Here is an 11614-nt window from a genome sequence, read left to right as displayed (position 1 = left end):
TTATTCCTTAATCTTGAAAAGACCAAATATATGATTATTCGAACAAAATGAGAAAAATTACCATCTAATCTTCATGATGTTCAATTCCTCGGTGTGACTTTAAACGAACATCTTTCTTGGAAATCTCATATTAATTCTATTAGTACAAAGATATCAAGATCCATTGGTGTTCTGTCCAAGTTACGACATTATCTTCCTAAATCAATTTTGATTACTTTATACAATAGCATCATACTACCCCATCTGAACTATTGCAATGTTGTCTGGGGCTACACCATCATATCACACTTAGATAAACTACGTATTCTACAAAAAAAAGGTAGTTCGCATTATTTCAAACGCTCCTTACCGCACTCATACAAAGCCTCTATTTTCTAAACTGAACATAATGCCATTACAGGACTTGATATCATTTAATTCACTTGTGTTTATGTATAAATTTTATGCTAAAATCTTGCCTCCTCTTTTCAATGACATTTTTGTCCCAAATTCTACAATTCACTCTCATTTCACTCGGCAATGCAATCAAATTCATCTACCCTTAGCTCGATCAACTATATCTTTCAATTCCTTTAAAACTTGTTTTCCTAAGTTATGGAATAACCTCCCTTCAGACATAAAATCCAGTTCCACTCTTTCTAGATTCAAGAGACTTGCCAAAAAATTATTATTAACACGTACTTAAAAAAAACTTTCAGTTAAATTGTTTTTATCTCATTGATAATCCCCTCTCCCCCACTTTTTTCGGCAGTTGCATCGGTGTACTTAGTTTAATTATTATTCGTTGTATATATTTTCAGTGTACATTTTTTTTTAACTCGGTGGCCCCTTTTTATAAGCTCTGCTTTCTCCGGGGTCACCAAACCATCATGTTATTGTTATATTTAGTATTTGTATGATTATTTATATTTGTATTGTTATAAATAAGAATAATTGTAAAAGAATTTTAAAAGCAATTACATTCATCTATTAGTTATTTCCCTTTAAGGATGGCCAACAATTGTAAAGAACATTCTGGAATGTCTTTTTATTATGCACGCCTTGCCTATTTAAAAGGCCAAGGAGTTGTATTGTTATTTCTGAATAGAGATTAGGAACAATAGGCTTAGCTATGTTATTGACACTCATGATTTCAATGAGGTCATTCAAGAGTCTTCTGGATTTTTGACTGCTCCATTATAGGAGAAAGTTCTTTTGGAAGACAATTCTAGAAGCTTGTAGATTAGTCGAAATTTGGGAATGATCTAGAACACTTGTAATTAGTATAAAGCTGCAGATTTTTCAAGATCATCATCACACCATCACATCATATTAGATCACTTGATCATCACATCACATGAGAGCATGAGATTACATCACATCATATGAGATCACTTCACCAGATCAGATCAGAGCAGTTTATGCATCAATGAACTGTTTGCAGTTATTTTGAGAGAGAAGTTATCAGTTCTCATCGAGATCAGTTATCAGTTCTCATCGAGATCATCAACATCATCAACCTGTTCAATGAACACGCTTCAACCCATGGATTGCTGAAATTGACTGTTAATCATCATCAACATCGTTTTCACGGACATTTCAACTCGTTGCAGTGACTCTAAGTATTCATCGGACTTCAACATTAGTTTCATCATCGCCATCATTGTGAATTTTCGCCAGTCAACTGGGATTTTATCATTTGGATTATTACTTGGATATAGTATCATCACTTCGGGATTTTACATTGGACACTTCAAGAGATTTATGTAAGATCATTATTTGTTTTATTTATGTATAATTATTTCCTGTAATAAAAAAGAGAAATTTAAAATTACATCTGGATTGTTATTTGTTGCAGTATCGTAACAAATAATTTTGGGGGCTTGTCCGGGAAACGAAAACCAAATTTGTACAAGCCAAGGCAATTTGAAACGAAAATCAAATTTGTACAAGCAAAGGCAATTTCGAAACGAAAACCAAATTTGTATTAGCCAATTCGAAACTAAAAACATTTTTCAGGAAACGAAAGCCAATTTGAGACGAAAGTCAATTTGGAACAAAAGCCAATTTGAATTGGAAACATTTTGGAAATTTTTGGAAAGTTCAAGAATATACTGTACTGTGTTATTACTTGCTTGTATTTGTGTATATTCACTATGGCTACATTTGATGTTGAAGAATTTCTTGCAATGACAGAATTGTCATATGATCATTTGAAGTCACTGAAGAAAGATGATTTGATAACAGTTTGTGATCATTTGGGTGTATCTCTAGCCCCAGGTTTAAAGAAGGCAGAGATAATTGACTTGTTAGCTAGTCACATGAGGCTTACAGAGGAGTCTGAAACTGGCAAACATTGAATTGGAAAAGGAGAAAATCAAACTTGAAAAAGAGGAAATAAAAATCAAAGAACACCTTAAAAAGGAAATAGAAATGGAGAAAATGAGATTAGAGTACCAGTTAAAGTTGAAAGAAATGGAGTTAGCTCATGCAAATACTAATACTAACTCTGTTAAAGATAAACCTCCCCAAGGCTTTGATGTGGCGAAAAACATTCGCCTTGTGCCAAAATTTGATGAAATGGGAGTTGATACATATTTTGTGTCATTTGAAAAAGTGGCCAAGAGATTGAATTGGCCCGAGGAATACTGGACTCTTCTCCTCCAAAGTGTTTTTGTTGGAAAGGCTTCAAAGGTCTATTCTTCGCTCTCTGAAACGCAATCATGTGACTATGCTACAGTAAAAGAAACAATTCTCAATGCATATGAGTTAGTACCAGAAGCGTACAGACATAAATTTAGGAACATGCAAAGACAAACAGGCCAGACGTATGTTGAATTTGCTAGGGAACAAGAAATGATGTTCGATAAGTGGTACAGATCACTGAAAGTTGACAAAGATTTTGTTCACCTTAGGGAAGTTGTCCTCCTAGAAGAATTCAAAAAGAGTCTTCCTTTTGGCATTAAATCTCACTTAGATGACCATAGAGTTACTGAAGTCAGTAAAGCAGCCATAGTAGCTGATGAATTTGAGGTCACACATAAGGGTAGTGGAGATAGGCCTCCTTTCAAGAATTATTGGAAAAAGAAAGGAAAAGGGTCATTTGAATCCCACAATAAACCTAGTGAGGGAAAATATGCAAGCACGGACAAAGACGCTAACAAGAATCAGGCTAGTGGGGGCACAGAATCAACCAAAAGGTCTGAGAGTCGTGGTTCCAAAATTTCTACTCATTGTCATAAATCGGGACATTTGAAAGAATCATGTTGGAAATTGGTTGGAATGCCAACCAAAACTAAGAAAGACATGGGTTTTGTCAAGCAAACAAGTGTTCCCTCGATGGAGTTTGTTCCATCAGAGCCCAATCGAGATGTTGAGAGTGTTTCTCTAGAATTTTCTGATAAAGTCAAGCAGGTTGATGAAACTTTTAGAAGTTTTTTGCATGATGGTGAAGTATCCCCTTGTTCGACTGGTGCTGCTGGTAAGTCAGTGGTGATCCTTAGGGATACAGGGGCTGCACAGTCCCTGATGGTGCCAGGTGATTCGGCTCTTCCTCCGGAGAGTTCAGAGAATGCCAACGTCTTAGTTCAAGGTATTGGCCCAAATTTCATGTCGGTTCCTTTGCATAAGGTCGACTTAAAGTGTGACCTAGTTAGTGGTCCTGTGACTGTTGGTGTCGTTCCAGAATTACCCATGAAAGGTGTTGATTTCTTGTTAGGTAACGACTTGGCTGGAGATAAAGTTGTTGCATCTCCAGTGGTTTCGGAAAAGCCCGTTGAGGTAGCTGAAACTGAATTGTTGCAGGAAGATTTTCCAGGGATTTTCCCGGATTGTGTTGTTACTAGGTCTCAGACTCGTAGAGCTGAAAAGGATGATGCGGAATCTGCTGATGTAGAGGAGAGGACTGATGTCTGGTTAGCTGAAACCTTTTTCAAGGATTTGAATGGGGATACTGTTGAAGGCTCTGTTGCTAACAATGATAGTTTGTTTAGTAAATCCTCCCTTGTACAGGCACAACAGGCAGACCCAGAATTAAAAAGCTTGTCACAGAAAGCATGTTCTGAGGCTGAGGCTGATAAGGTTCCTGAGTGCTTTTATGTCAAAGATGACATTTTGATGAGGAAGTGGAGACCTCCCCGGAGACCAGCTGATGAAGATTGGTGTATAATTCACCAGGTTGTAGTTCCTCCTTGTTACCGCACAGATATTCTGAAAATGGCTCATGAGTTACCTATGGCAGGTCATGTCGGTATACGGAAGACAGAAGATAGAATTATGAGGCATTTCTATTGGCCTAAGATGCACAAAGATGTTGTGCATTTCTGTAAGACATGTCACACATATCAAATTATTGGTAAGGCACAGCCTTCTATCAAGCCTGCTCCATTGATACCCATTCCTGCATTTGATGAACCTTTTACTAGGGTTCTTGTTGATTGTGTCGGACCCTTACCCAGAACGAGGTCGGGTCACAGATTTCTCCTGACGATTATGGACTTGTCTACACGGTTTCCAGAGGCGATACCTTTGAGGAGTATCACTGCAAAGACAGTGGTGCAGGCGTTAGTGCAGTTTTTCACTAGGTACGGTCTGCCGAAGGAAATTCAATCTGATCAAGGGTCAAATTTCATGTCAGGAATATTTCAGCAAGTTATGAAGGAGTTGGGAATAAAGTAGATCAAGTCCTCTGCTTATCACCCACAGTCCCAAGGAGCGTTAGAACGCTATCATCAGACTTTGAAGACCATGATTAGGGCTTTAATATTGTGAAGACTATCCCGATGACTGGGATAAAGGGATCTCATTCCTACTGTTTGCAACTAGGGATTCCCCAAATGAGTCCACAGGTTTCAGTCCATTTGAATTGGTCTATAGTCATGAGGTTAGGGGTCCTCTAAAGCTTATCAAAGAGAGGTTTATGGTTCAGGATGATGATGTAAACCTTCTAGACTATGTGTCAATTTTAGAGAAAGGCTCTCAAAAGCTTGTGATGTGGCTAAGGAACACTTGAAAGAGTCGTAGGGAAAAATGAAAGTTCAAGCTGACAAAAATGCAAAAGAGCGAAGTTTCAAGCCTGGAGACAAAGTGTTAGTGTTGTTGCCTTTGCAAGGTGAGCCCTTGAAAGCTAGGTTTAGTGGTCCCTACATAGTCAAAAAGAAATTGAATGATGTCAACTATGTGATCAGTACCCCTGATCGAAGAAAGTCTCAAAGAGTTTGTCATGTAAACATGTTAAAAGAATACTTTGAGCGAGAGGCTAGTCAGCCTATAGGTACAACACAGGTCAAAGAAGAAAAACATGTAAATGTTCATGAAGAAGAATGCTATGGAAAGACAGATAATGAATTGTCTTATACAGATGTATCTAGGAACGAACCATGTGGTGTAAAGTTGTTTAACTCAGAGATGTTAGGAAACATGGATGAGGCATTAAGACACCTGCCTGAAGATCAAAGAAATGATAAATCTGGCCTGTTAAGAGAATATGAAAACGTGTGTAAAGACAAACCAGGTCGTACACCTTTAACTGTACATGATGTAGACGTAGGTGATGTAAGACCTATCAAACATAATCCTTATAGGCTCAATCCAAGCAAGTTGGAAATGGTGAATAAGGAAATAAAGTTTATGTTAGATAATGACATAATCGAACCGAGTCAGAGTAGTTGGAGTTCTCCCATTGTAATGGTTCCAAAGCCAGACGGCTCTCAGAGATTTTGCATTGATTACCGAAAGGTAAATGCAGTAACTAAGACTGACTCGTATCCAATTCCTAGGTTAGAAGATTGTATTGATAGGGTTGGAAATTCTGCCTATATCACAACGATAGACTTGCTTAAAGGATATTGGCAAGTGCCACTGACTGACCGTGCCAAAGAGATATCAGCCTTTGTTACACCTGAAGGCTTGTTTCAATGCAAAGTCATGCCTTTTGGAATGAAAAATGCACCAGCAACCTTCCAAAGGTTGACAAATCAAGTGATTGCCGGACTTGACAATTGTGTCGTATACATAGACGACATCCTAGTATACAGTGATACTTGGAATGATCATTTGAATCATTTGCGAGCACTGTTTGACAGGCTGGACAAAGCCAATCTAGTAGTGAATCTGATGAAAAGTGAATTTACCAAGGCAAAGGTCACATATCTTGGTCATGTGGTTGGTCAAGGGCAAGTGCTACCAAGAGAAGCCAAGATACAAGCTATCTTAGACTTCCCAATTCCCACAACTAAGAAAGAATTGCTCAGATTCTTAGGTATGAGTGGCTTCTACAGGAAATTTGTTCCAAATTTCAGTACAGTGGTTAGTCCTCTGACAAACTTGCTGAAGGCAAAAGTGAAGTATGTTTGGTCTGACGAATGTCAAAGATCATTTGATAAATTAAAGGCCATTTTGGTGAATGAGCCTATTTTGGCAGCTCCAAACTTCACAAAGCCATTCAAAGTAGCTATTGATGCTTGTGATGTTGGAGTAGGAGCAGTATTGCTCCAAGAAGACGAAGAAGGCATCGAAAAACCAGTGTGCTACTTCTCTAAGAAACTCAATCGGTTTCAAAATAAGTACTCAACTATTGAAAAAGAGGCCCTGAGTCTCGTACTAGCCCTTCAGCAGTTTGAGGTGTATCTAACCAATGGAGAGATTACAGTCTATACAGACCACATTCTTCTTGTGTTTTTGGAGAAATTCAAAACAAAGAATCAAAGACTGTATAGATGGAGCCTAATGCTCCAACCATTCCCTTTGAAAATTGTACACATAAAGGGAAAAAATAATGTAATTGCTGATGCTCTATCAAGAGTATAAAAAGTGAAATTATTCATGATTTTGACCAAGTGTGTCATTTGAAGAAAACATCTTTGATGTTCATTTATTTTAACATGTTCGTTAAGTACTATATCTTTGTACACGATAACTGTAAATGATTTATGAAGATGACTTTGAACAGTTAAAAGAAAAAAGTAATCTTAAAGAAACCTTTACTACGGTAAAGCTTTCTTTTCCCGTGTGGGGGAGGTGTTATATATAAGAATAATTGTAAAAGAATTTTAAAAGCAATTACATTCATCTATTAGTTATTTCCCTTTAAGGATGGCCAACAATTGTAAAGAACCTTCTGGAATGTCTTTATTATGCACGCCTTGCCTATTTAAAAGGCCAAGGAGTTGTATTGTTATTTCTGAATAGAGATTAGGAACAATAGACTTAGCTATGTTATTGACACTCTTGATTTCAATGAGGTCATTCAAGAGTCTTCTGGATTTTTGACTGCTCCATTATAGGAGAAAGTTCTTTTGGAAGACAATTCTAGAAGCTTGTAGATTAGTCGAAATTTGAGAATGATCTAGAACACTTGTAATTAGTATAAAGCTGCAGATTTTTCAAGATCATCATCACACCATCACATCATATTAGATCACTTGATCATCACATCACATGAGAGCATGAGATTACATCACATCATATGAGATCACTTCACCAGATCAGTATGTATTTATGTAATTGTGTGTGATGATGGTTTAATAAATAAATTGAATATACTGAATATAGTAGTAAAAGTGGTAGTAGTTGTAGTAGTAGTAGTAGTTTTAGTAGTAGTGGCGGTGGTTGTATTAGTAGTAGAAGGGTCATTCTCAGAAAAATGCACCAATTGATGGGGGGAAAAATCGTAAAAATGAAGTCTACAGAATGGGTTGAAAGATGCATATTGTGAAAGTACCATGGGTGAGAAAGTGGCAACAGAAAAGGGGCAAGTCGCTGTTGCGTCAATTTGAAATACTGACCGGATTAACTCGAGCACTGTATATCAACGTTACGGAGGTTAATCGTTAGCATTGCCCACTTATGTTATTCGATTAAATCACTTTTGAAATGATTGGAATTTAAATGCACACAATTTAGTTTCAGTGTGGTATCAACAATTTTATCTCTGAAGCCAAAATGTTTTCAAGATGGATAAATATTCAATATTGTTTTTCAGAAGCAGGATTTTACCAAATAACATATGACAAAAAGTACCATAAAAATCATTGCACATCTTTTGTTCAGTATAATGTTCATAATTTGAATGAGGCAACCTTAAAATAAGTTTCATCCATAACCTGAGATCCTAAGCAATGCATGACCAATGCTGGGAATCCAAAGATAGTCTACCATTAAATTCTCTCGATGGCATTTAACTCTGTCAATCTTCGTTACGGAAGTTAAAATTAAGTTACAAGTTCCAATACTTATTTTGTTAAGCTAAGGAACATCCATATCAAGGTTTTCGTATATCATTTTTTTAAAGATTTATGTGGAACGCATTTCTTAATCCCTCCCCCAAATAAAAAATGTTAAAAATAGAACAGGAAACGGACAACTGTCATTTTTGTTGTCGTTCTTGGTCACAGTTAAAATGAGAAAACCGAATAACCGGGCCACAGAATTGTAGTTCATCATAGAAGTTTCTGGCCTCAAGTAATCCTAAGCAAGATCCTAAGAAATGCATGACCAATTCTGGGAATCCCAAGATACTTTACCATCAAATCATCGAGTGGCCTTTACCCTTGTCAATCTTCGTTACGGAAGTTAAATCAAGTTACAAATTGCAATATTTATTGTTAGCTTAGGAAAATCCATATTTAGGTATTCGTATTACCTTTTTTTAATAAATAAAGATCAATGTGGAGCGCATAGCTTAATTTGCCACCCCCTAAAAATGTGAAAACATAACATGAAACGGAAACTGTAATTTTATTGTTCTTGTACAAAGTTGGAATGAGAAAACCGAATAACAGGGCCACAGAATTGTAGTTCATCTTAAAAGTTTCTGGCAATAAACAAAATATAACAATCGTAGTCCCGTAACCAGGATGAGTTCTCTGGGTTACGAGGAATCCCGCCGCTTGCCAATAGCCAAAAAAGATAGAGAGAGAAAAAAAGAGAAAAAAAAAACATTTAAAAGGACATGGGGAAACGAATAATAATAAAGTGAGGTAAATGAAACAAGAGGCTAAAGTATCAGAAATACATAAATTATTAATGGAATCTATATGATCTAATCGCGATTTTTGTTTCATTATTTTGTTTCATCGAGATACCCAATTACGCATCCTGTTACAAAAATGATTTACAAAGATGATGAAAAGCCAAAATGTTTGATTATCGAAATACGTATTTCATTAATAAATTCCAACAAACCTTGAGTGTTTGAATACCCCTTTCTACGTTTTCATGTAGGTAGACCTATATCAAATATTTCAGCTCTTTTCATGCGCATTAAAGGGGTCATCCAGGCTAAAAAAAAATATGTTCTGAACAGATAATAATATGAAAAAATAAAATACTGCAAATATGATCAAAATCGAACAAGGAATAATGAAGTTATGCCATTTTAAAGATTTGCATTATTTTAGGGGAACAGTTTGGTCTATGCATATCTTCATGAATATTAAAAGAGTTGATTGATGGTCTACATACATGTAACCCCTACTTGTTCTTTGGTATTCTATTGCATGAAATAATTTTTTTATTCAATTTATATCCTCTTTATTTGAAAGCGTGCTTAAAATGTCTGTTTTTGTATTGGAATGACACATTTTCAGCTATATAGCGCTTTGCACTTGCTGCGCATCATTTCCTTATAGCAAGACACCCCTCCTTTTTATGATTACAAAAAGTTAATAGAATGTCCCGTTTTGGGTTCTAAACTTCAAAAAGCGCGCGTTTTACCTTTTCAATAATTATTTATTGGATATATATCTTCTTCTCAAATTAAAACGTCCGAAAATGATTGTTTTCAGATCAAAACATAACAGATTTAGAGTCGCATCAATTAAGATACCCATCCTTGTAATTGGTACAAGCACTGTTTAGAATGTCAAGGTTTCAGTCAGAATACTAAAAAGAAAATCAGCTAGCACTTTGTACTCACATTAATAGTTTATTCAGATATCCTCTTGATCATTTTTATAAAAAATGCTTAGAATCTCAAGTTTTCAGGTTAGACTATACACAAGTTTTAGCTCGCGCTTTGCGCTCACATTTTTGATCGGTGAAATAACCCTCCTCATCATTGCTCATGAGTCATTGCAAATAGTTTTCCTTTCTGTTTCCTTGTCCATGAAAGTTTAATTGTTTCTCCTTATTCCCTTTCTTTCCACCGTTTCTGCCGACTTAAGCATTAGACAAAGCCATGTCACATGTTCTGGAACTAGAATCGTACCATCAATCTCAGCAAAGTACAGCAAAGAAGTGTATTAACTTCCGTAACATTAATTGTTACGGAAGTTAATGCTCTTTATATAGCAAAGGAAGTAAAATTGTTAAGTTCTAAAGAGGATGCCAATATTCCAAATTTGTAGTATGAATTTTAAAAATTCCAAAAGCATTAAATGTCGTATATAATTCGCGGAAAATTGTTTTCGCTGGCAATTTTCCCTCTTTACAAAGTGATGTCGAAAATAAGGGGTGTAATAATAATTTTACAAGGATGAATAGCTATCATTTTTATGGGTAAGTAGGTGGAGGGTACCTTATATGATTTATATCTGTATGATCCGGAGAGATTCAATATAGCACAAATTTGTAACATATTCAAGAAAAAATGTTACGGAAGTTAATGCGTTACGGAAGTTAATGTCTTTATGCTTTAAGGTCCAACGTGGTCCTTATGTAGCAGCCCTAACTTTGCAAACTGTATTTATTATGAAAGGTGTCTCTTATTCTATATAATACTGAATTCTCAACAGAACTGCTAAAGTGCATATCTTCTTAAGGTGCGTTACGGATGTTAAATCTGTTTAGTCATACATTTCATTTTGTAAGAATAGTCCTTTATTTTCGTGTAAAACAGGAAACACATAAGATAATTCCCTATCAATTATTTATTATTGATTATCACTCTACTTGCAGACACATTATCATAAAGTATAATTCAGTTTGAAAGAGAGAAAAAACTTGTGGCAGTATTCGTTACGGAGGTTAAAATAAATTTGGGACAAAGTTAAAAGTGAAATTAATCACAAAGTGATCATCAAATACTAGGATAATCGCAGTATGTCAGACGTTTACACCATGCTGCCCTCACCAGACATCAATGTAGGTAAGAAATAAAGAGTACTTATGAAAGAGAATGATAGTAAAATCTAAAACTGACCCGAGACAGTGTCTATTCTAACAAAAAGCAAAACTAAAAGGCTTTTGTAATAAAATTAAAGCTTTGCCAGTCACTGGTCGCATATGCTTTGTGAAACTAGTATATTATTGTCATTTTCTTGATAAAAATTTTGTAATAAATGTTCAGGGTTGTAAAGCTAGCGGCCATAAGATAGTCGAGACACGATTTTTGTGAATTGTATCATTTTTTTGAGATTGACCCAGTAGTAGTAGTTGTTGTTGTAGTAGTAGTATAGCTGTAGTAGTAGTAGTAGTAGTAGTAGTAGTAGTAGTAGTAGAAATGGTATTGTTAGTAGTAGAAGTAATAGTAGTAGAAGTAGTGATAGCAGTAGTAGTAGTAGAAATAACGGTAGTAGTAGAAGTAATAGTAGTAGAAGTGGTGATAGCAGTAGTAGTAGTAGAAATAACGGTAGTAGTAGCGTATAGTAGAGGTTGTAGTAGCAGTAGTGGTATTAGTAAGAGTAGAAGTACAGCA

Source organism: Lytechinus variegatus, chromosome 9 (genome assembly GCF_018143015.1).
Source record: "Lytechinus variegatus isolate NC3 chromosome 9, Lvar_3.0, whole genome shotgun sequence".
NCBI classification, from domain to species: domain Eukaryota; kingdom Metazoa; phylum Echinodermata; class Echinoidea; order Temnopleuroida; family Toxopneustidae; genus Lytechinus; species Lytechinus variegatus.
The sequence above is the reverse complement of the archived record's forward strand: the minus strand, read 5'-3'. Positions refer to the sequence as shown.